This window comes from Sylvia atricapilla, chromosome 2 (assembly GCF_009819655.1).
Source record: "Sylvia atricapilla isolate bSylAtr1 chromosome 2, bSylAtr1.pri, whole genome shotgun sequence".
In the NCBI taxonomy this organism is placed as follows: Eukaryota; Metazoa; Chordata; class Aves; order Passeriformes; family Sylviidae; genus Sylvia; species Sylvia atricapilla.
The window spans coordinates 54,495,510-54,520,826 of record NC_089141.1 but is presented as its reverse complement, the minus strand read 5'-3'; the positions used below and the strand labels follow the sequence as shown (position 1 = coordinate 54,520,826).

The 25,317-nt window shown below is 39.1% G+C and overlaps 1 protein-coding gene across 4 annotated transcripts in view; it reads right to left on the bottom strand.

The window, feature by feature from the left end:
• Positions 1-14,520, bottom strand: part of ENOX1 (ecto-NOX disulfide-thiol exchanger 1) — a 307,210-nt gene extending 292,690 nt beyond the window's left edge. For 2 of the 4 annotated variants that reach the window (XM_066313322.1, XM_066313323.1), the window contains exon 1: positions 13,937-14,516. The gene's annotated coding sequence lies outside the window, so the exon portion shown is untranslated. Of the gene's footprint in view, positions 1-13,936 lie in introns of all 4 variants that reach the window. The other 2 variants (XM_066313327.1, XM_066313328.1) reach the window with 2 other exon arrangements.
• Between the last annotated feature and the right edge of the window lie 10,797 nt (positions 14,521-25,317).

Below are 25,317 nucleotides of genomic sequence, written 5' to 3'. Positions count from 1 at the left end.
CACTGAAATAATCTTGCCACATGTTGATCAGCAAGGAGTGGGGCAACAATGTTTTCTTAAAGTTGTGATAGTCAATTTTAAAGCCAGGCAATATTTTACTCATTAATTTTGAAGAGGCTTTGACATTTTATAACAAAAATATCTTGCTGAGAGTCTGTGCTAATACACAGTCTGTTTTCTGTTACAGCTAAGCCACAAGTAACAGAAGCCTTCTAAAGGAATGACTGTTCAATTTAACTGTGGATTTGATTTCTCTCTCCAGAAATTATTAGATCGTCTTAATAGTATGTATATATACATAAAAATATATTTTCTGAAGAAAGTGCTTTCAAGTGTAACATTAGCTTTCCACAACCTATTTCAACTGCAGTTTTCCCTCAGCAGTCACACTCTGTGATGTTGACCAAACCCCTTCACCCACTTCATGGGAAAGGTCTGAGATTTCAGAGAATCTAGTTAAGATGTACAGCAGGAAACAATTTTTCTAAAAAAAAAAAAAAAAAAAAAATTATATGAACATCATCTGAAGAATAAATCTGCGTACCATAGGGTCTTTTGTTATGTTTTGTTTTATTTTTTGTCATGAGGGGTTTTTTGCCTCAAGTGCTCAATTAAGCATACAAGAGCAGAGACAGGATTTCTGTTTTTCAAAAGAAGGAATATTAATGGAAATCTATGTCTGCATAACAAAGCAGTGATCAACAGCTCAGAGTTTACACCACTCATTCTGAATTCACATTATTTCTCCCTGATTTCTTTCCCTTTTCCAATGAACTTCCCAAATGAGAACCCAAATTAATATTTTCTTACTTTCTTTCCTTTGTCAAAGGAGTTAGGAAAAAGTAAATATTACAATTTTCTCACACACTATCCTTCTAAAAGCTTCTACATGTGAGATTTTCTTTTCTTCTCTCATTTTAAGACAATGCTCAACATAAAGCATGAGCCTTTAACCAATGCAGCTGCTAATTCCTGCTTCTGGAGACAGAGCTACAGCATTGAGGTGGCAGCTGTGACCCTGCAGTCTACCTGCACCTTGTCTCAGTGGAAGGAACCCACTGCTTTTAATGGGTCTGAATTTAGAGAAAAACCAGCTGCAGCATTACAGGTCAGAGGGGTTGGACACACAGGGCTGCTGGATGAGGTTCTAAGAGCAGCCTGGGACGTGTAGATGATGGAAGATATTCAATGGGAAGGCACTGGAGCCCAAGGACAGGTCTGGGGACTGCATGGGGGTGGGTACGTGACCAGGGAAGAGGCAGGGCTAGGAAAAGCAGCAAAGAGGGAATGGACCCATATGAAGCAGCATTTTATCATCTCCAAAGGACGACAAGACAGAAGACCCTGCCTACTAGAATACCCTGAGAACATGATGAACTCATTTTATCCTGCAGCTTTCTGGGGAACCTGGGCAGAGCTCTGTATGGAAATCCAGCAGCAAAGTCTCTGCTGCTGCCCTTGGGCTTGTTTTTTGCATGATGTCTAAGCAAAGCAAAACAAAAAACAAATAGCAAGACCTGAAAACGATGAGACAGAGGAATGGAAAAGCTGATTAAAGCATTTTCCAAATGCCACACAGAGGAACAAATGAAGGAAGAAGCAGAATGACTCTAATTTACTGTTATGCACTTACTGTAACACTCAGCATTAGGTACTAGAAGTTTCTGAGGTCTTTGATTCAGTGTGCTCACTTTTAGGAAATGAAAAGTGATATGAAGTCCTGCCACAAGCTCAGATTATTATGTAAAAGATAATGTAAAACTAACAAACTGAATGGAAAAAAAAAGAAAAAAGAAAGAAAAAAAAACAAAACACCACACACCCTCACAACAATTCTCCCACCTCCAAAGAAACCCCATAAACAAAAAGAAAACCCATAAAATAACACTCTACTAACCAACTAAGCAAATGCCTGCCATACTAAACTGTCACTGTTGACCTTGTTTCAGAGACAGGACACACTCTTTCAAGGAGCAAAAAAAGTTAAAAGTTTGTTGTATACCTCTTTATAGAGAGTTTTATAAACCCTCCCGTATCTATCCCCTGTTGGTCGGTGACCAGCTGTCACCCCATGGTAATGGTCAGTCTTGGACAAGGTGTCTATGTGTAAGAAAGGGTTGTTTGTGAGATACTGTTTTTATTCTTTGCTGAGACAGTTGGGATTGTTGAAGCAGGTGCAAGAAACCAGTCTTAATCTGTAGAGTTCTTTTGCTGGGAAACAAGTTGTTTTCCACCATCGCAGACTCGTGTTTCCATGAAGAGCTGTTACCTTTCTCAGGGCTGTGTCGGTACAACTCAGGATTCAGAATGTAACACCTACACAGGCCTCCTGTCAGCCACCACACCAAACCACTTCCATTCAACTGAAAGGGGTAACTTGAAGGCTAGAAAAGCATTTGGAGGCTTGGGATTTTTTATGTTAATAGTCCTACTTCAGCAGGATATCTGGAGGACCAGGTGGCGAAACAGGAAGGGAGAAGCTGGACAGAAAAAAAAACATGGAACAGTTGTCCTTGTTTTAGGGAAAGCAAAAGGAAATCATCTCATCTGGAGAAAGTAGGAAGGCTTCAAATCAAAACTGCACTTTTCAACTTCAAATTACTTCCCACCCCCTCACACCCACAGTGAGAGAAGCCGTGGAAAATTAAACTGCATGAACATTGAGGGGGAAAAGCTTTCCTTTTTCTTAAAATCTTCCGATTTGTGAGTCTGAGTTCTGAGTTTTAGGATTAAATTGCAATCAATAATGCCTCTCCTGTTTTGCTTTGAGATGTACATTTTAACCTCCTGTCTTGAGGACTCTTCCAAAGTTTTGTTTGGATGGTTTTGAGTTTGGGGGATAAAGGAGACAAAAGGGAGCACAAGGAGATAATCCTCTTCACAATGTATACCCAAATATCTCTGCAGTGTGTCCCAGGAATTGTTACGGAATATCTGTGTTTGTAGTGAGTGACACATTCAGATCTTTGTAAAGTCAAAATACTCCTGGGCTCCCCCCTCCACTTTGTAATATTGAGCAAACGTAACAATTATAGGACATTTTCAAATTAGAAACATTTACAAAAGACTACCAAAATTGGCTTGGCATTGTGAATTAGAAGAAGACTATTTGATTACAAATGAGATTCTTAGATAACTACATACAGAAATCCAGTAAGTTTATATGCATTGATTGTTGCCACAATGTTGAAGTGTCTGTGAGTGCAATTGCATTACCCAATTAAGGCCCAAATTGTAAAATTTATTCATGCAGTGCAGGCATAACATATTTTAAAATTGTTCCAATCAGTTAGATAACACTCCCTGCCTGCACAGGAAGCCATTCAACAGTTTTAGGACAAAAATCTTTCCAGTTTTTCTTTAGATCACAGAGTGGGTTGGGTTTTTTCAGCTTAAGCCTTCCTAAGACAAAGAGAACTAAATATTGAAAGCACTGTACAAATTTTGCAATTCAGAAAAATGAGAGTTTAGAAGCACATGTCTCACATGCCTTACCCAATCAGATAACAACTTCATCAATAGTGAAAGTCTAGGTTCTTTAACCACCACCCCACATGCAACCTTAAAATATCATCCTAAAGTTCACCTGCATTAGGTCCCTCTATGGGTTCAGGTAAAGGGAGAACAGTTGTCCACAAACCATGAATTTTAAGATACATATAATTAATTAAGATAAAAAAAATAAATACGAAAGAGTAAAGAGTCCCATCTTTGACTTAGGGAATAAAGCCACACTCTGGCACACCAGCTTTTGAAAGATTTACAACCCAAGAACAAGGTCTGCTGGCTACACAGCGTTTTCGCATGACTGAAAGAGATTTTCTTGCCACTAATAACACCAGTTTAAATTTTAATGGAGCTGTTCTGAAGAAAAATAATTAACATATGGTTGACTTCCCATATATTAGAGAAAACAATAATAGGAACTAAATCAGTATCTTCTGTATAATTTCAGCTGTCTTGGCCATGATGAGTTGTGCATCTGATTCATCTCACAGACATGCATGACATAATGAGAACAAACACAAACCGTTTGCAATGTCAAGGATTAGATTTTACCTAAGACAGAGGAAATAGGATCATATTATGAGGGACTACCTAGTAAGCAGCAGCCAGCCAACCATTACTTCTTTGAGTCAAGGAAAATCCCTGACAGGTGGCTAATTGATAATAGTGTATCACAAGGCAATCTCTACACTTTCAGCTTCAAGTGATTGCTAGGCTTCAAGTGAGGGCACATAATCTTGGCTTTTCACAGTGCCTCAGTTTAAGGTGTCACTCTATACACTTGGTTTACAAGCCCTTCATCCCTGCAGAGTTAATTTTTATAGGAAATTTTTATCTGCTACAACAACGGTCCAAAGCAATCTCAAGCTGTGGCAGTGCCATAGAGGACTTCTTGGGATGTGACGTCCTACCAGTTATGGCCACCAGCACAACACTAGAGTTGTCAAAGAGAAATCAGAACACTGATTTCCATCCACCAAACAAGCTCTTGTCTAGCTAGCTGATGTTTAGGGATGTAAGCTGAAATAAACAAAACAGGGAAATGATTAGTAGCATTGAGTCTGGCAGGAGGGTTCTTATCCTGGCAGACACTCGGCAGACTGTGGGTTCGACTTAGTCACAAAAGGAGGATGTGAAGAAGCCCAATCAGATAACAAAAATAGTCTGCAAAACACATGCTTCTACTTGGGATTGTATTTATTAACACAGCGATTCAAACAGTCCTATTATTAGAACAAGAACTAAAATAAACAGAACAATCCCAACTGTCAGAGTACCACCCATCAATCACAAGGGCTCCTGCATTCGAAGAAAAACAGAGGCATCTAAACAACCATCCATCCCTTGTCTAGGCCCCCCCAATTTCAGGGGAACAAAGCAAGAAGTATATGGCAACTGGAATCCTGACTGAAATGGCTGGCGAAGGACCTAGAAGAGGATAGACTAAATCCAAGCTGGGGCTGTATTACATTTCCACTCCATGTGGGGAGAGATCTGTAGTGCCAAAATGCAATGCCAAACATATCTGGGCTAAATTACTCTCTGAAGCTGTCCTCTTAGCTGGGGAGAACAGGCTCCTTAACTAACATCTGTAGGATCACATCTGGATTCATCTCACCACCATCTTGGCACAGCAGACTCTATAAAAATTTTGCATGCCAAAGGATTAATACACCCATCATTTAACTCAGATGTCCATAAAATGATTGCTGGGCTTCAGAAAATATGAGTGGCATAGTAGACAAACTTCTGCTTCCATCAATCAGCTTTTCATTAACATCATTCATCCTACCCTCCATATTCTGAATAAAATCTGCTTTCTCTCTTTACCATGCAAATTCCTCTTACATAATAAATACCGCAACACAATAAATCCTTCAGTGTCCCTTTTCCTTCTAGGGAAACGGTCTCTGCATTGCTTTATGCTGAAAAGGTTTTTCAGACTTCAGCACAGGCATTAACTGTGATATTTCATTCCTGTGCCACATCCAAAGACTCTGTTTTTCATTTTCTCCCTGGTAAGGAAAGGTATTGCCATTAAAGATCTTTGGCTTTACCCATCGGCCTATGAATGACTGCGTGGATGAAAGCTCCTCCTAGGATTATCCTAGTTATGAGAAGCCTAACTTAGAGACCTTCCTCCAAAATGAATGAGGCATGAATGGTAGGCTCTTTTGAGGGGTTTTTGTTTGTTTGTTTCCTTGCTCACCTCTTTGATTCCCTGAAAGATTATCAGACATCATCTAAAAAGAAAAAAAATCAACAAACAAAAGCTTACCCTGTTAGGGGCTTTCAGCCATAGAAAGAGCATATAAAAGGAAAATAACCTTGAACCCTTTTCCTCTAGGAATGTTGCCGCAGTCAGAAAATGTGATCCTCTCCTCATGTAAAATGAGTGAATTTAAGAAATAAAATCCAAGCTTGGACTCATCTCTAATTTTCATTCATCGATTCTCTATTTATCTGTACAACACAGGAAACACTAAAAATCTGTGCGCATATGAAGGCAACCATCTGTAAGCAAAAGGACACTATCTGAATGTAAGAAAGAAAAAGCAACAGAAGGACCTGCTCCTGTAGTAATTGCTGTCTACTGTTACAGTGTCATTTTGAGCTGTCAAAACTTGAGACCTAAAATAAACCTCACCAAGTTTTCTTCAATGCTTTTCTGTGTCGCACTACTTCTCTTCTGAATTGCCTTCATAAATTCGAATTCCTCAACAGCCTTGTTACTGACTTCCAGGGAAAATGCCAAAGAGACAGATTTAATATGAGCTCCAAGACACTTCCTTACCCTGCATTATTACCTCCTCTACTGCAAGAACACTGCTTCTCCTGGGAAGAATTTGATTTCCTTACTTATCAACACCTTCCTCTGCATGCCAGCGTGTTTCCTCTCACTCTCCTTCAGTCACAGAGTAAAAAAAAAAACGGGAAAAGGTGAAGTGTTGTATGTGTTAATGAAAGGCTGATTAGGAATTGACTGCTAATAGAATAGATGCTGCATCCCATATTGCCGTGGGATTTGCTACCAACTATCAAGCCAGAACACGTGTGCACAGGTAGCAAATATACCGTGGAGAGGCACTTGTGCACCTCGCTATTAGCCTGAAACAGATTTTCCAGCATCGAGCAGTGACCTGTTAATAGCTTACATAATGGAAACCAGCACCAAAATGAGTCAGTGTGCTTGGCAAATTCAGATCATTAACCATGAGAAAGCACTTCAAGTAGATCAAGGGAAAAACACATACCCCAGAGAACATTAAACAGACAAGTCTTATTAGTGATGAGTAAACAGGTGCAATATCCCTCTAGATTTGATAGGATGGACCCTCCCATTTCCCACAGAGACATTCCAGTCCGAAAGACTAGGTCCCACTTCTCACAAGAGAGAACAATCTTCCCAGGTACCCACTTGCCAAAAGGGAACTCTGTAAGAAATAAGCAGGAAGGCGGAGTACATGGCTCCTAAAGCTGCAGATTCACACTGTGCTGATGCAGCAGGAGCACACAGAGATTAAGAGCAATCCATGCACAGATCCATACTGCACACAGTCAATAAGGAAAGACTGGGGCCCTCTGGGAGGCCTTCCAATGGTCTGCAAGCCAACTGGGCTTCACTAGGTGGTGGCTATGGTGCTTTTCAGTAGGAAGTCAGACCAAAAGTAAAATGGAAATGGAGTTTTTTACCATCCTCCCCACTCTCCTCCCCAAAAAAACCAAACAAAAAAAACCACACCATCAAGCCAAACTCCAAAACCTGAAGCTACAGATAAATCGTTCCAGTCAACAATATCAGCAAAATAAAAATTGAGAAACAAAATTGAGATAATTTTATGCCAGGGATGCAACTGTTCCATTTCAGCAGTGGTGACAACTCACAGCCAATATTTGCACATGGAGCAGTAGTTGCATTGTAATGGTGGTTGTGTATCAGCTTGAAATATCTGCAGAGGCACTTACACCACAGTTTTGGAAAACCTGATCTAAATGTTTTGACCATTTGAAACAGATATTTCAAGTGTTTTTTAAATCTTTTTAATTTTTTAAGGTGAAGAAATGCAAGACAAAAATTCAGGTTTCCTCTGACCCAAACTAGTATTTATCATGTTCTACATGAAAATGCAAATCAAAGCATATTTCATGGTAACCCAAAATGGTTTTGTTTTTATTAAGCATGGCTTAACAAGGTTTTTTTTAAATTTAATTGCCTGCTTTGCAGTATAAAGAGCACATGAAGAGCACACTTCATTCTATGTCAAACTGCCTAAATCAGAGTTTCCAGAGACACAGTTTCCAGGATATACTGAAGCTGCTTGAAGAACTTACATTTCATACTTTCAGCAGTCCTCCACTTCTCTTCAGGGTTCTCAGCCCTTGGCTTTATCCTAGAGATATGACATATATGTAGCACTTCTCCATATTTCATTTTTATGAAATTGAAGTGACTCCTTTGACATAAAATATGTAATTTCTTCTCATAAAAGGCCAATAGAAGGGCCATTTGACAGGACAGGATGTTGCACTACTGTTTGAGATGCTTATCGCAGCAAGCAAGTCTGGCACTACACACAGTGCTCTCTTGGCTTCATTTTCTTATCTATTTTATGTGCATGAACAGCTGGAGATGGACGTATAGAGGCTTTAACCTTCTGCGGCACATCTAAAAAAGTACACAACCAAAATCTATGCATCTGTGAATGCCAGAAAGCCATCTGTATACAAGTTAATTGCTTTTGGTTTGAATAGTTTCCATTTTTATCCTGCCATCTACATTTGCACCTATTCAATGGTTCAATTTGGACGCAGCAGGGACATGAACCATGCTCCAAACCAGCTCTTCCACCTCCCAGGCCTGCTTCAGTGCAAGCCTTCCCTCCTCTGAACATTTTCTTCCCTTTATCTGTCTCAGAAATCAAGCAAACAAGCCTAAGGAATGCTATTTACACCAACACTTCTGTGGAGTGCATTACTAGACTGAGTGGATGACAGAAGCAAAGCAGAGTCTTATTTCCTGGTTTCCCAACCCCACTCACTTTCCAGTGACGAAATTGAGCTGTTCAGATGCAACAAATTCAGCTCTGAGCAGAAGGAACAGCAATGTCAGCCTATGAAGCACCTGATTGCTTTGAAAAACTACCAGCTGTTCCTTTTGTTCATTAAATCTGTATTTATGCATACATATGCATGTACAGTAGATTAACAATGCAAATCTTATACCAAAAAAAATCTGACATCTACTTAAAATCTTGCTACTAATTACAGATGTGATTCAGACCAGTGATGTACTTCTAATTAGCAAAAATAAGCAGTCCTGTTTTCCTTGGAGGAAATGAGTATGGCCTAACTAGGGAAAATTAAACTAAAGCTAACACTAAACACTTTTGCTTTGTACCCTCTAAACAGTTTTTGTTCGCTCTGACAGATCTTTATTAATGACCCCATAAAAGCATCAATATTATATAAGCAAATCCACTATTTCCTACAAATATCTTCATCTGTACATCTCATCTCAGAATGTCGCTTCTGTCAGAGATTGAGTGTGGAGATGGAAGCTTGCAGTATTTACTGGAAACAAAATAAGTACATGGAAATGCTACTAAAGAAACATGCACATGAACTTTTCTATATTTACATAAAATGTTCTAAAAAATAGAGCTATGTCATCCAAATCTGTCCCTTTATAAATATGTAAGTCTTTTAAGCATTGCTTGCTGGCTGTGGGAACAATAACATCAGCCTCACTGTAAGTCACTGTGGCCTTCTAGGTGGTAAAACTAAGCTAAAACACTATTGTGACCTTTCCTGTTTACTTTACAGTTACTGGCCAAAAAGTACAGTGTCACCCTGCACACACACATAATCAACTTTATTTTCCAATCTAATTGAGAAACGGAGCTGTTAATGTCAAGAAACATCAAGGAAAAGCTGCTCCACTGAACCTGCTCTGCCTAGCTACCTGGTGTTAGATTGTTGTGATAAAAATCTGCTCTGCATGCACACAAAGGAGCACACGGGATCACCAGTTTGCAAGGAGGACCCAAATCTTTTCCTGCCTCATTTCCCCCATCCCATCACTGGAGTCCTCCCGTCTGCAACACACAGTGAGCCTGGAGGCACTGTGGCAGCTCAGGCAGCCCCAACAACCCTGGGAGACATGAGCCCTGACCCAGCCCCACCAAGGCAGCTTTCACCCTGGGGGTCAGAGGAGTCACCCGTTACCAAGAATTGCATGGGAGAAGGCATTTGAGACCCAATCACATGTCCTCATAGGCAAGGCCACCTGAGGAGGTGGCTACCATAGGGACCAAGGGAGTCCCAGCCAGCTCCTGGAGGGACTGGAGGACCTGGGCGTAGATTGGACACCCACATGGAGAAAGAGGATCAGCAACTGGAAAATCAGCACATGGAAGATCAGCTGCCAGGGGGTCTGTAGTATGCATTTGTGTCCATGTCTGTGTGTCAGGGAGTTTGTTCTGGAAGCTGGACCAAAGCAGAGGCTTTGGCAGCTCATATGTCCAGGTGCCAGCACCAGCAAAGACAGGAAATTTAGGGAACAGTGGCTGTCCATACTGTACACACACATACATTATATATACCCACTAAGAGGTGTAAGTCCTAGGCAGCCAGTGAGTGGAGCAGGATGTGGTCATTGCTACTGTTCAAGCTTGCACGAGTATAAAATGTGTCTGTCGATCTGTGCAGATGTCCCTGTATATTACGTATATAATATACATTGCATGTGTGTGTGCCTACCAGCACACTCCTGCAGGAATACAGCCTGGCACCGTTGCTACTTGGACCCAGGGACATGCAGCTCTGCCATCTCCATCTTAACTGGACTGCTGGATTCAGCCTCCCCATAACGCTTCGAAGTTCCCAATAAAGGTGCTATCCATCACACATAAACTAACATTTCTGAGAAATAAAGGGATGTAACAGAACCGGCAATTTTCCAACAGTCGATGCGATCACGATCCTCTCACAGTAGCTGTGACATAAGACAAAGTCCAGACTAAAAGATGGTCATGTAGTCTCCAAAGGATCTTTAGTTTAGAACCACTGAGGTGGTGGGTTTTTTTGGGTTTTTTTGGTCAAAAAAGTACAATAATTGCCTAGCATCTGCTCATGCTGTCTTCTGTCATTTCCTTGTCTACACACAGCAGCACATTCTTCTAATCAGCACCAAAACAAAAAGCAAAGGAGCAATTCCAGGTCAGACCACAACAATTCCAGGTCAAACTTGAACTTTACTTACTGGTTTATCTGAAACTAAGTTTCAGCATATACTAATAGACAAGGAAACATATTCTCCTATGTAAGAATAATGGAGAATAATTTTAACACAAATTATGACCTATTCTATTTCTCCTGTCTGCAGTAACAGGGAACTTCAAGAGCAATGGGTCATCAGAGTCTAATATTTTGGATGACTCAAAGACAGATAATTTGATCTGCTTCACAACAGCCTTGTGCTGTACCTGCTTTAACAGAGCTACTTCTAATTTGTACCAAAACAAGATCAGCATCAGGTCCCTGGATTCCAGCAACAAAATGTCCCACAGCACCAAGATGATGTTGTAAAGTATCAATATACCACATACACTTCAGGTAAACAAAGCCCTTTGACTAAGTAAATTACGAGAGAGGACTACAGCTGTTGGCTTCATGACTTCCACTATATGGAAATAACATAATTTTTTGGAATACAGACAGTACCCAACACATTTTTTCCCCTCAGGACAGGAGGGGAGAAATTTCTCCACCATGGAAAACAACAGCACTGGCTAAATAAGGAGAGTCTACAAAGACATCATGAATTAGCAGAAAAGTACTTTGGAAAGATAAGATATTACACATTTTCTGTGGGGAATAAGAACACTGGAGATTATTTACTTTGCTTTAATTACTTTGGCACACTGCTAGATTAGTTTTTGTACGTTACCAGATTTCCATACCATCATTTAACAAATGCAAAGAAGCAAGTTCATGTTCTGAATATTTAAAGTTCACCCTATCCATATTATCTTGTCCTGTGCTAGAGTTTTTGCCATTCATTTCACAAATAAGTAAGAGGGCTACAGTGTCACTTTAAAAATTGTTATTACTACAGCAATGCAAGCAGTACCCTTAATTTCTGGGTATGTCTTTCTCACTTGCCTTCCATCTATCTAGATACGTTTTGACAAGAATTCACTGTTAACATATACAATATCAAAGCAAGGATAAACATCAAGGTTCACTGATGCTTTCGATCTGGATTGCATTAGGTCATCCTCCACTCTTCTGAACCCTTCATTTTGATGGAAAACTGATAATAAGCCAATTTCCAGAAGGTTATAACTTATAAAAACACAGTGTAACATTTGTAAGAAGTTTCCTTGAAGGCTTTATGAAGTGTTTAATAGGCTTTATAGTAACAGACCATATTACTGAACAACACTAATAAAATAACAGTTTTAGACTTTCCAATAACTAGAGCACAACTAAAACAATGATACATAAAAAGATATCACTAGTCCCACTGCTTTGATACCAATATGGGATTTATGAAAGCCTGGGCTGAAATAACAATCCTGTCTTTTCCTTGGATCTTTCCTATTGCAAATTGTTTAAAGAATACCATTTACAAGAAATCCAAAATTTCTTGCCTTGAAAAGAGCTGTTTGTACCTAAAACAACACCACTTCAGTACATGTAAACAAACAACATAGGAGTTTCTTTCTAGTCAAGAAACATACAGAGGTTAGGAACAGGATTTTCACCAAACTAATTTGCCGCATTTTATTTCATAATAGGAGGGTTGGCCATGACTACTGTTAAAATGCTTTGGACTTCCCTGCAGTACTGACAGAGTGGGCATTTTTCTGTTCTCTATGTGTGCAGTATCTAAGACTCTCTTCTCCACAAACATGAAAATCCCAAAAATAATGAATACCATTATAATAATAATATGAAAACTGACCAAACAGTAAATACCCATGCAGCAATAAAAAATTCAAATGTTTGATGCCTGAAGGATTACTCCACGCAACATGACAACAGAGTTTAATTTAAAGCCAACTGGGAGAAATTAAAAGGCTCAGGTTAATTATTGCTTTACGGCTGAGCTGGAGGCATGAAAAACAGAGCAACCGAGAAGAGCGTGGAGATAAGCAACCAGGGTTTCAGCCTGTCTCCTCCCTTCTCATCTGCTCTCAGGCCAGGCACCACGACAGGGCTCTTCAGCAAGCAAAGAGGCCACTTCAGAAGTCCCTCTCTTCCAATAGCTCGTCTCTCTGCTCTGCCCTTCACTGCGCGTCCCGCGCTCGACTCCCAGTGTGCCCATCCTTTATGGCACAAGGGAAGAGTCCCACCAAGTCAACCACCGAGACCTTCCCTGCCACTGCTACCAAAGCATGAGGCAACGCAAAACTGGCACAACTAGGAAACATTATAGAAGCTGCAATTTGTAAAGGAGATGTTGAGAAAGATGGCTCACTGTCGAGAGAAAGGAAAACAGCGAAGGTTCTGGGAGACAGGCATTTATAGGGCTCTTCGTCAAAAATATGAGCCTTGCAGCCCTCTGTGATAGAGACACAAAACCAAACAACAAATTTACTGGCTTACAGCAAGCAAAGCAGGAAAGAATGAGCCCAGAAAGATGGTAAAACAGTTTTTAATATATCCCTACATATTTGAATATCAGGACTCTGAAAATACTAGTTACCGTTAACAGCTCATTATGTATTACGAAGAAGATAACATTTGCTGTTAAAGTGAAAATATTTGTTTGAAACTAGTTTGAAACATGTAGGAAGCAAATATCTTGCTAGACACATATTTAAATTTTTATGTAAGAGGAACTGAAATCTTCACATTGAAAGGATGCATATTTGGATACTATGACAGGTTATACTCTCCAGCAAAATTTAAGAACCTCAGGAGAGGTTTAGGGATTAGACAGACCTTTTTTTTTTTTTAATTTTAAATGAGAGCTGAAAGACAAAGAGAATCTAGTGCATATAAAATTCCTTCCAAGTAGGAAAAAAACATATTTTTAAATGACTAGGGCTTCCTGAAGAAAACTGCAGATCAGATACCAAGATATTTCCTTGCTAGGAGAGTGAATAATTCAGTTAACAGTCATTGATCTCTGAAATGGCTATGATCCATCTGCTAAGATCAGGGAATTGCAAGTTTGTGTATTAACTCCTGGCTTTTTCATACTTGAGTAATAAAGCCTGTGCCAAAAATCAAGGACTTGCAAGAGGTTCAAGGACAGTATCAATTACTGTCTTCAGTGACAAGGCATTAGTTTGCAAGGTTTTACAGAAGGCAGCCTAAAGGTTCTGACTACTTGCAACTTCATTACCAAGAAAATAGTATCATCTATGTTTGAGGTGAAATTTAAACCCTCAATTATCTTTAATTTAAACTCACAAACCTGAATGCCCAAGGAGCTTAAGTTCGATCAGCAGCCTCTTTAGATTCCTTGGATACGCACCTTAGCCAGCAGCTTCCTCACCTTTCTAGAAGAGCTGCAGGATGCTGTAATGAAATGCTCTCCTGCCCACCATCAGGTCTGGCAGAATTTGGTACTTCTGTTGACAACAAATGCTCCACAGCTGGGTAAGAGTTGCCAAGTTGCTCAGCAATTTCTCATTGTTAATCCCAATACTTGCACTGACTCTGATTAGCTCTCAGGGGAATCCAGCTGAAGATCATTTCCTCCAAGCTGAACAGAAGAAATCATCAACAGGTGATGTGTAATGTACTTCTGGTGAAATAAAGCCTCAAGGACAGGACTGCTTTTGCTCTTTCTCATGCTGTTGTAGACATATGGACAGATAGACAAAAAGCACTACTGTAGATTTCCATTTTATATTACTTTAATGATTATTTACAAGAAGAAATATTTAAAATTCCAGTAGCATTAGTCATAACATTCTACACATTATCTAAAGAAACTTCAAAAACATGTATTCACACATATATGCTCTACAAAAAAAAAAAAACCAAATGCACACAACAGCAACCTACAGTTCCCAACAAAATTGCTTCACAAAGAATATATCTTCAAAGTATATATATGTTACATTTCAAGATTTATTTTCAAGATTTCTTTTGCATTTTTAAAAATAAAATTAATATTAAAAGCTGCATTATAATATACTCTTGTCTCAGAAACAAATTATTTGTGGAGAAAATTACATACAAGATGAAGCTGTGAAACTCAGGGGTTTTTCAACCTTTAGAAAAGAATGCTAAGGAGAGGTTTTTCTGCTGTCTATAGCTACTTGAAAGGAGGGTATAGAGAAAATAAAGCCAAACTCTTTCCAAAGATTCAAGGTGGCAACACAAAAAGGCAACGAACACACTTTGTGATAAGGGACATTCTCACTGAATATAAGGGGATGGAAAAATTGCCAAAAGAAGGGTGATACAGTGGGAGATATGCCTTCTGTACCCACAAAACCTGAGATATCCATCCTTGGAGAGGCTCAAAATGCAACTAAGGCTCTGAGTTACTTGATCTAGATGGCCCTACTTTAAGAAGCAGTTGGACCAGAAGGACCTCAGAGATGCATTGAAGCCTCAAATAGTTCTGATTCCATGAATTTTTGAGCAGAGTAAAGTAAATCTGTAGAGAAAATATTTTGTGTTACCTCAAAAAAAATCATGTAAAATTACAGCAGTTTACTCCTGCTAATATAATTCCGCATCTAATATAATGGAAATGCACCTCTATTGCATAAATTATACACGACAGAACATTAGGTCTTTAAATAACATAGTGAACATCAGAGACCATGCAGGAAAGTCATCCTTCAGGCTCTCACCAACAGGAATCAAAACCACAGTGTACATCTTCCACCTAATTCCATTTGCTTAGACATGTCAGAAGCAGGCCCTTTGAGCCATGAAAAGGGAACAGAGCCCACTCTGACACTTCATCCTAGAAACAGTGAATTAAAACACTTCAAAGACAAAAACGACACCATTTCACAATTTGAGACTCCCAAATGCTGGCCAACACCCAAGACTGAGATAGAGGCTTTGGAGCTAAAAGCTCATGTGTTACAAATGAGGTAAAGGACACAACTTTATACTTAAAAGAAAGAAGATAAAAGAGGTTTAAAGTTACTTGGGCAGGAGGTCCAGGAAAGAACATGGAATATATATTTGCCCATAGTTTACAATTTCACTTCTTTATGCAGCTTTCAAGAAATGTACTCCACCTGCAGTATTTTGGCCCTGGACAAAGGACCTGAATGCCGCAGAGCCTGGCTGTGCTCCCACTCGCCAACACGGAGGTCCAAGCTCAAGATCCCACTCCCCCTTTACATGGCAACACCAGAGAAGTAACTACAGCTGCTCTAAATGTTGGCATTGTTAACTGTTTCACTGCTGTTCAAGACAGATTCTGTACGGTTTCACACATCCACTGGCAAGTCAAAAGACAACTGCTGCCAAAACCACCAGGTTCAAAGCCTCCCAGTGCAGTGGAATTTCTTTAGCACAACACTTGCTTCTCCTAAGATCAAGCAAACCTAAAGTTTGGCACTCTGACCTCATCAGAACAGTGCAAAATCAATTTATTTAAATGGAAAAGAAATACTCAGAGATCAAGTATCCTAGCTGTAACTCCACATCTTTTATTTAAGGATCCCTGGTATGGTAAAATTCTAAAATGAGACACAATTCTTAATCTGGCACATCAAAAGTATGACTGCTTTCTAAACCCTTGAAGAGGAAACCAGTTTGAGCACAAGAAGCTTGGGTTAAGAGTTACAAGGCTCTTATTTTTGCTGTCACAAGTGCTGACTGAAATTGTACGTGCTGAAATGAAACTACAAGATCAAAGAAGTAAGTTTCACAGTGAAATCTGAAAGACAGCATTCCAGTCCTATACAAGATGCAAAGTGGCTGGCAAAGCTGCATCTCCAACACAAACAAGCTCCAGCTCAGGAGCACTAAGGACAAGAAACACAGTGGATGGTGCTAACTTACTGTTTCAACTACCACAATCAGCACCACCACCGCAGCAACAGGGAAAGAATTTGCTAGACAGAATTTTGTAGAAACAAAAAGACTTTTAACTGATCCTATTCCTTATGAGACATTTTTCTATTTTAGACTTTGAAGATGCTGAGGAATTTGGCTTCCAGAGCAAGTGGGCAGCACTGTGTAAGCAAATGGACAGGAATGGAGCTCATATCATGAAAATGAGGAAAACATCTTTACACTCTGATTTATTACGTTAAACTGAAAAATACTTTTAGGTCAGGAGTGGTGTGGAAAAAAACCCACAAAATCCTGTGGGGATTTTTGAAAAGGAATTCTGTTGGTGTCTGAAAGCTACTTGAAATAAACTAATTAAGAACATAAGAAAGAACACTGAATGACTCCACTGAAGTTCTAAGTGCCTACACTATACAATTGGAAAGAAACTGGAGAAGCCAGATATCTAAAGAAACTATTATTTAATTGGAGTAACAGAGACCTGGATAACACTTGTGGGAGTATAAAGAGGCACTGCTCTTTCAAAAGGGTTGGTGCTGCATTGTACATTAAGAACACATAGAATCAGTGTAGTTTCAGGCCATAGGGAGATTCAGATCTTGGTGAAACGTCCATGTAATGATTGCAAAGTTAGAGATGAAAAAACCAGGAACACTCCCATGGTGGGGATCTGTTGCAAAGCACCAAACCAGGGAGATCGGGGAGAAGAGATTTTTTCAAAACACTGCCAGAACCATCCAGAGTAGAGGACTGGAATAGTATGTATTTTAACTACTCCCACATCTGGGAGCAGTTGAGAAAGAAATACATTAGGACATTTTGTTCTGCAAAAATTCAAAATAAACCAAAGTCAGTATTTGACACAGAAGGTGAAGAGAGCAGTTTAATAAAGGGAGGAGGGGAATAGGATGGTTCTTCTAATGTCACTATAAAGTGAGAGAGTTCATAATCCTGAGGATGCAAAACCACAAAACAGCAAAGTATTTTTCAACAGCAGGCTTATTTTAATTATTAAAGTAATAATATGGATGTTGTCTAGTTAAAGAAACCCTCAGAAAACAATTGCTGAAATCACAACGGAGCAGCATATCGTGTAGGGCTCTGTGGGGTTGTGTTTCAGGTCCAACGCCATTTAATCTTTACATCTATGGCTTCAGCAGTGGAATAGAAATTATGTTTATGAAATTCTCAGATGATACTGAGCTCTAAGAGACTGCAAGTATCTTTGAAGGCAGGATCAAAAATCAGAATGACATGGGTAAACTGGAGAGATGAAATGAGATCCTGATCCAGATTGTAAACTAATTATTTTTACAGTTAATGGAGGACAAGTCAATACAGTTATTGGTGTCTGGGGACCTAAATGAGATTCTTCATCTGACCCTCAGTAAGGCATGTCCAATTGGGCAGGCTCCATTGACTAGGTCAGGAATTTAGTGACACTGCTAGCATGTATTGTACATTTAGGCACCAACATTCAAGTGTTTATAATCTGATGCTGGGTCCAATCTACAGTCTAAGGGTGGCATATGAGTCAATTAGTAAGAACACATGCAAAGTACTTGGGTATCCCTAATAATTAACAGTATAATTACTTGCATAAATAATGAAGTCCATATATGCAGGAGGAACCACTTTTTCAGTGGCATTTCTGTAGGAGAAGGTCTCAAGCAATTAATACCTATCTTATTGTATATTGCATAAATATACAATACCATTAAAAAGCTACAGCATTAGTCAAGGAATCCTCTCTGAACAGAGCTACCTCACATTCAGTTTGGGGCATCACACTCCAAGAAAGATGCAGAACAATAACAGAGACAGATTTCTACAAAGCATAACCTGTGAGGAAACATGGACAGAATAAGGATTGTTTCATGTACAGAAAAAGACACCAAGAAGGAGATCTGTAAGTTGCTCTATACTAAACTGGCTGCTGAAAATAAGAAAGATGCACGAAAAACAGAGTAATAAGCAATATGTTTAAACATCAGCAAGAAAGATTTTTATTTTGTAACAGTAAGAACTGTGCCACACCAGAATAGAATGTTTTTAAGAACAAACAGGGATCTGACAGAATATAACTGATCCTGCCTTGAGATACCATGATAGCCTAAAAGATTTCTGAATTTCTTTTCCATGAGTGCTCTCAGGAGTTTAAAAATATTCAGAGCTACTTATCCTGAGGTCAGATGCACAATCATGTGTGCCAATGATGTTCAGCAATTCCCAGGGCCAGTTCACAGAGCAACAGCTGTTAGATTGATTTTTTTCCCCTGGCACTTCATAAGGGTTGGAACTGGTGGCAGACATGCAATGATCACCACATCTTCACACAGTACACCCTCTCAGTATCCCAACAGAGACCTCCAGAAATATTAGCAGCAGCAAAGGAGCTCCACTGAGCTCCATTCTGCCTTCTTGCAAAGGCAGAGAAGGAATGGGCACTGCTGAGAACCATACCTTTCTGTCTTACTCATGAGTACCTCTGAAGTGGCGCCATAACAATTCAGCAGTGAGATCGTGGACCACACACCCTGCTGATGCAGTACACTTCCTTCACCAAAGCTACCGTGACTGAATAATCTAGCTCTCCTTATCTTACAGCAGCCATTATTATTAATTCAGTGGTTACAGCTACCTCTCAGATATATTTTATTAGAGGGAAGCAAAGGAAAGACTGAAGTACCAAATCTAATTCAAATATTACACCAACATACATTACATTTTACCATAATCTTCATAGTTCAATATCATGCTCTGTTGTATTTAGATGATCTATATGAGACAGTGAGAGGTGAGAAAACCTTTTCAGAGTTCTGACAAGCACACCTTATTGACCACAAAACCTGTCAAAAGACAAACTCTGCCTGAGTCTTTTCATGATTACTAATTAACTTTAAAAATAATTTTTTGTGGTATTACTATATGTACTTCAAATTTTACTGTGTGTGCCCACATTATGCTTGCATGGGCAATAACACTTTCAGTAAGGAACCCAGTCCAACAACCAGAGTTGCTATACTTGCCAAATGCCTGCCCTAAAGTAAAACAGTAGAAAAAACCCCACCTATTTAATAGTACAGAATGCAAATGTCACCATAAAAACTTTACCTATTCTGGTAGTCAAGGGCAATTCTGGAGCAGGAAATAACATCTTTAACAATATTTTTAAAAGATGGCATATTGTTCACAGACTCCTTCTGAGAAAAACATCCAAACAAATCTCATCTGGTCTTCATGAACCCTCTCAGATGCACTTTCAAGAATATTTTTTTTTAAATCAGGTAAATTTTCACATAACAGAGACAGATGACCATGTGTTGAAAGATCTTGACTAAACAAAGTGCTGAGATAACTGAACTTTCTTCACCCTAACAGTTTATAAAATGCAGGACCTAATAACTTACTCTCCTTTTTTAGGTGTAAGCAAAATCTCTAAAGGTTCTTCAGAATTTACATTTCAGACTGGCCAACAGGGTCTTCTTCATTGACCTTATTTATTTTAAATTATTCACCCACTTCAAACACTCCAGGATATTCCTACCGAAGTTAAGTGGCTGAAATTTGTGCAGCCTCATATAAAGACATCAAAATGCCTCATAAACTCTTTTCCTCCTCAGGAACGTTCTTTCCAACAGCTATATATGTACCTATACATATCTCTCTATCTATATATAGTTGAGACTTTATTTTCAGTTTTCTTAGAATTAATTCAGCTCATTAACTTCTGAACACCTCACACGAGCTCCTGCAAGGCACATTAAGTCCTTGCTTAGCCAGCTTGATGAATCTCATGCACTCAGGACACAGCAGGAGATCACTGTGTCCAGATGAATTTCACTACCATGTCATAATGGTCCTCAGCTGTAAAAATGTGAAGAAGCATTTCAACCAGCTATACAGTGTAGTTTCTCCTTCTATCCCCAGTCCCATGCTTCCAGACACAAGATGCTGGATGACCTCAGATAAAGGTCCAGACAAAAGCACACCTTTGCAAACTGGCTTGCTACCCAGTGGAGAAAGCTTTAAGCTAGGGTCACGAGGGAATGGTACCTAAATGCAGAAGTAAATTGATGAAGCAGTGCAAATGAAGGGGAAGTACATGTTGGAGAAGGCCATGAAACAGATAGCATTCAGGCTTCTCAAACAGTGGTAGGCACACCACTGCACAGAGCTTGACCAATGAACAACAGAACTGGAAGTTTATGTATGATAGCAGAGCTGTGGTATAATCAGAATCCCAGATCTGAGGCAGCACACATGAGCAGAATATGGTCACAGATGCAGGCTTTTTGGAAAGGAAAGGCAGACACAAAAAGAGCAAGGAACTGTGCTCTCTGCAAAGAAAGGTTCCTTGTCTGCACAGTGGTCCAGCATAAGAAACCAGCTCACCAATGTGCAGCAACAAAAGCCCAGCTGATCTGAAGTGGTGCTAGTAGTCTGGCTTTGAGGAGGAAATTTCAGTAAAAACACCCAGAGGTCTCCTACAGTTAACATTTCCATGAAGCTATGGGGGGGACTTAATCTGTTTATTTTGCCAGCAAAATACATGGATTTTAAGCTTTCTTCTACAGCTTTTCTGGTTTAGGTTTTTGGGGGTTTTGTTTGTTTGGGGTTTTTTTTTGTTTGGTTTTTGGGGTTTTTTTGCTTTTGTTTTGTTTGGGGTTTTTTGGTTGGTTGGTTTGTTGTGGTCTTGGGAGGTTTTTTTTGTTTGTTTTGGGGGTTTTTTGGGGGTGGTGGGGTTTTTTGTTTGTTTGTTTTGTTCTTGGGGGAGGAGTGGGGTTTTGGGATTTTTTGGTTTTCTGTTGGTTTTGGGGGGGTTTTGCATCTTTATTTCCTTACTTTTGTATACTGTCTAACCTCTGAAAGCAGGACTGCACCATTCTGGCTGTACTGCAGGTTAGTTCACTCAATGGGCCGGAAAAAAAGAAAAACAAGGCACAGCCACATGGAGATCCCTGTGGAGATCTCCACAGCAAGAAAGGTCTAGCAGAAAGCCAGAAATGCCAGCTTTAGCCCACTGATGATCTCTCCCAGATGGTAAGCTTCCAGCTTTCCTTTCATACCATATTCAAAGGACCCTATCATACTGGTCTGCAATACTGTCAAGGGTCTGGCTCTTCATGGCAGTCACTAATAACCAAAATCCCTCACAGAAAAAAATGAGACACATAACAAATACATATAAAATAAATGTCTAGTTATGGAGTCAAAGCTCTAAATATTCAACTTTTAAAATTAAAAATTATACTACATTCATCAGTATATTATTAGATCAGAACTTATAAAAAGAAACAAAAGAATAGCTGCATAAAGAATGCAGAAACTTAGGTTCTTTAACAAAGTCATGGAGTTTTTTCCTATTCACTAACTCAAAAAAGTTACTTCCACAAATTACTAAGATTTGGCATCAAGCCTGTTTTGGGTTTGCTCTTCAGAAGTTTTATACTTTGATTCTCTTTATTGGCAAACATTCTATAAAAAGTATTTTGAAACATCACTTAGGATTTTGTCAATTTCCTTCACTGCCGTCTTATGAATTAGAGTACTGAACAGAATTCACTTCTTAGTCTAGCCATAATCAGGTCTGAGCCTTCAACAACTGGCTAATCTTCTGCCCCAAGTTATTATTATTCCATGTATTTGGTTTTCAGATGTCACTTGGGACCTTCTACACACACAAACACAGAAAAATTTAAAGTCTCACACAATGAAAGAAATTCTCTGAGCAACTGAAACAATAGTTGGGTGGGTTTTAACATAAATTCTGCTCCAAACACACTTTTTAATGTGCAATGTCAGTTTCTCTGAGTCATTCACTTCAACAACTTTGTGCCAGTTTACATGGATTAACAATCCAGAACCCAGAAGTTAGTGAAATCTAAAGAAAATAAAGTGAATTTTAAAGTACTTCTTGTTTTCCTGAATAGAGATGAAATCCCAGGGGAGGTTATGGTCTCTTTCCTATTCTTTGAAGTCTGCATCACAGGAATAATTGTTCAAAAGAGGAAAGAACAAGTAGTCATCGCCTCTAAATTTATTTATTTATTTATTTAGCTACCAATATGATTTATGTAGAAATTCTCATCTATGGTTATTTGCAGTACAGGATGATCCAGATAGAATTTTTTTTTTTTTAAGTGTGTAATCTGATAGTTATCATTGTTCCCCAAAGCACATAACTATTACTCCAAATCAGTTTTCATCTGTCTTTTAAATGTTTCCCCAGATCTAAATGTTTCTGGCAATAAAATCAGCTGTCTTCAAAAATTATCTCGTAATATATTATATTCTACGGTCCTGAGTTGTAGATACATGATAAAATATACATGAAACTTCCACAGGTGTTTTATTCTAAAAGTCATTCTTAATCAAAGGAATACCAAATTTCAGGTGGCTTCTTTCTCTGCCAGCTTCCTATGGCGTACTCAAAGAAGCTCTGTCCTTAACTTCCTTTCATCTGTGCCTTATCTCTGAACATCAGCAAACAAAAAATTCCCAGTGGATGAGCAATAAATCTACCATTTCTGCTCTTGGCTTGCCTTCCTTTCTACTGTTCACATTAAACCCTCTTCCCCAACACTAAAATTCCCCTTGTAATCCTTCTCCCTCTTCCCTCCCCATGAGAAGTCTTGCCTAAGACCAGAAAGAGTAAATAAAGCAGGTAACATCCTCCACTGTCTCAGCTCTCCATACCCTCCTCTAACCACTTTGGACAACATCACTGTCTTATTTGTTATGCAAACCACACTATGAATGACATTTTCAACTCAGATAGTCTCTCAAATCCCAATTATGCATCAGTTCAGTAGATTTGTTCTACATAACCTCTCTATTATGTATCTTTTCCTATCCATTCACACAGCTCATGTTCCTGCCCAAAAATCTTATCAGATCCATCATTACAGGCCTCCTCTTCTCTTTATCTGACACACAATATCTTGCCTGTTGCAAAGGTTGTTTTCCTTTGTCATTCACTTTAACCACATCACTCCTCTTTGCCTTTGTGCATCCAACATAACTTGTTCTCACTTCTAAAGATTCTTTACTGTAATCTCACACCTGACATATTTTCCTGCTTTTTATGGTGATGTTAGTTTCCACTGTACTAGTTAATATTTCCAAGCAGAATCCATTAAAATGTGCTTTGTTGAGATGCCTCCAAATATATATATATATATATATATATATATATATATATATATATATATTAATGTGTTTAACCTACCACTTACCATGCTGGTCAATACTGTGTCACCATTTCCCTGTATTTCTCCAACCCACCCACACCCTTCTGTTCTCTCTTACCTCACTGCCCTTCGGCTGCATTCCTAAATGGTTTACATACATCTCTGTCTTGTGCCTTCACAAATGGAGGGCCCTCATTTATGGCTCAGGTTCCTAAATACTAAGACTTGTAAATGCTATTGGTAGTCTATGAGAGATCATACAGGGCAATATGGAGATGAAGGTTACTGTGTTTGAGATACTGAGAAGTAATCAGGTGTCAAAAGCCAAGGCTGGTTTTGTTATTGCTCTTCTCTGAGTCAAGCAAACAGTTGTCTTGAAAAGAAACAAGCCTACAATCAGGCCAGAGCAAGGAAGGTACATAATAGCTGTACTTTAGATGCAAACAATTATAGAAAATATGTATACTGTACACAAATACCCACACACACACAGACACATATATATATATATTTCTGGAAAAATGTACATATGTAAGCTCAGAAAAACAAAACCTAATACATATGAAGTATACTCTTACTTTATATTTTAGTATATATCTCTTAGAGATTGCGACTCATCTTCCTATACCAGAAAGTGCAAAATCATCTCTCCATTTAGTATAATTTCAGATAAATTTCAGATAAGCCCAGTTCCAGCTCAATAATAGACCAGCAGTGATTCGCCACTTATGAACCAGCAGAAACTGTAGGGAAGCAAAAGAAATTTATGTCACAATTTCATACACGACTAATTTTAAAACATTCTTGGCTGGACTATGTCCCATTAATTGCCAACTTGGCGGATCTTTCTTAAGGCAAGTAATTGAATGACTGGTCAAGGACCTTGCAAGAGTTACCAGACCTGATTTTTACCTGCTCGCAAATGACAAGCAAACAATATGATCTTTAACTTCACCTTACTACCTCAGTTTTAACAATCCTGTCATATACCTGTGTATATATATAGGTCTTCTTCCCTCACTGTCAAGCTGCACTGAATATGTCACAGTCTGAGCCCAGGTCACTAAGAGAGAACGACAGAATCTACCAACATGAATTACTATTACTTTCATAAGGGCAGGCATGCACAGTAACAGACAGCACACACTTAATTGGCTGTGTACAACAGCTTAACTCTTTGCTTCGTGAAGTAAATTCTCCATCTGTGAGGTATTATGAAGAAGTCTTCCCGTTTTCCCTTGTTCATTCTTTCTAAATCACTATCCTACATACAAAAAAGCAGGAAGAAGAGGGCAAAGAGGAAAGCTTTTAAGAGAAATGCAAACAGTCTGGAACAATAATGGGGAAAAAAAGACTGAGAAAAGGAACAAAATCATGGAAGGTTTGTGTCCTCCCTGGAGAATATGCAGCAAACGAGCATTTCAAACACTAGGCCAAATCCTGCACTAAAAGCCTTTAATGTTGTAGAGGTTACAGGTCACCTTCTGCTGTGGTGTGCACTGTACGCCCACACCTAACATACATATGCCCAAATAAACCACTATGAAATATTTAAACACTGCTCCAAAAATACATAACCACTATGTGTAAGTACCCCATGTCAGACACT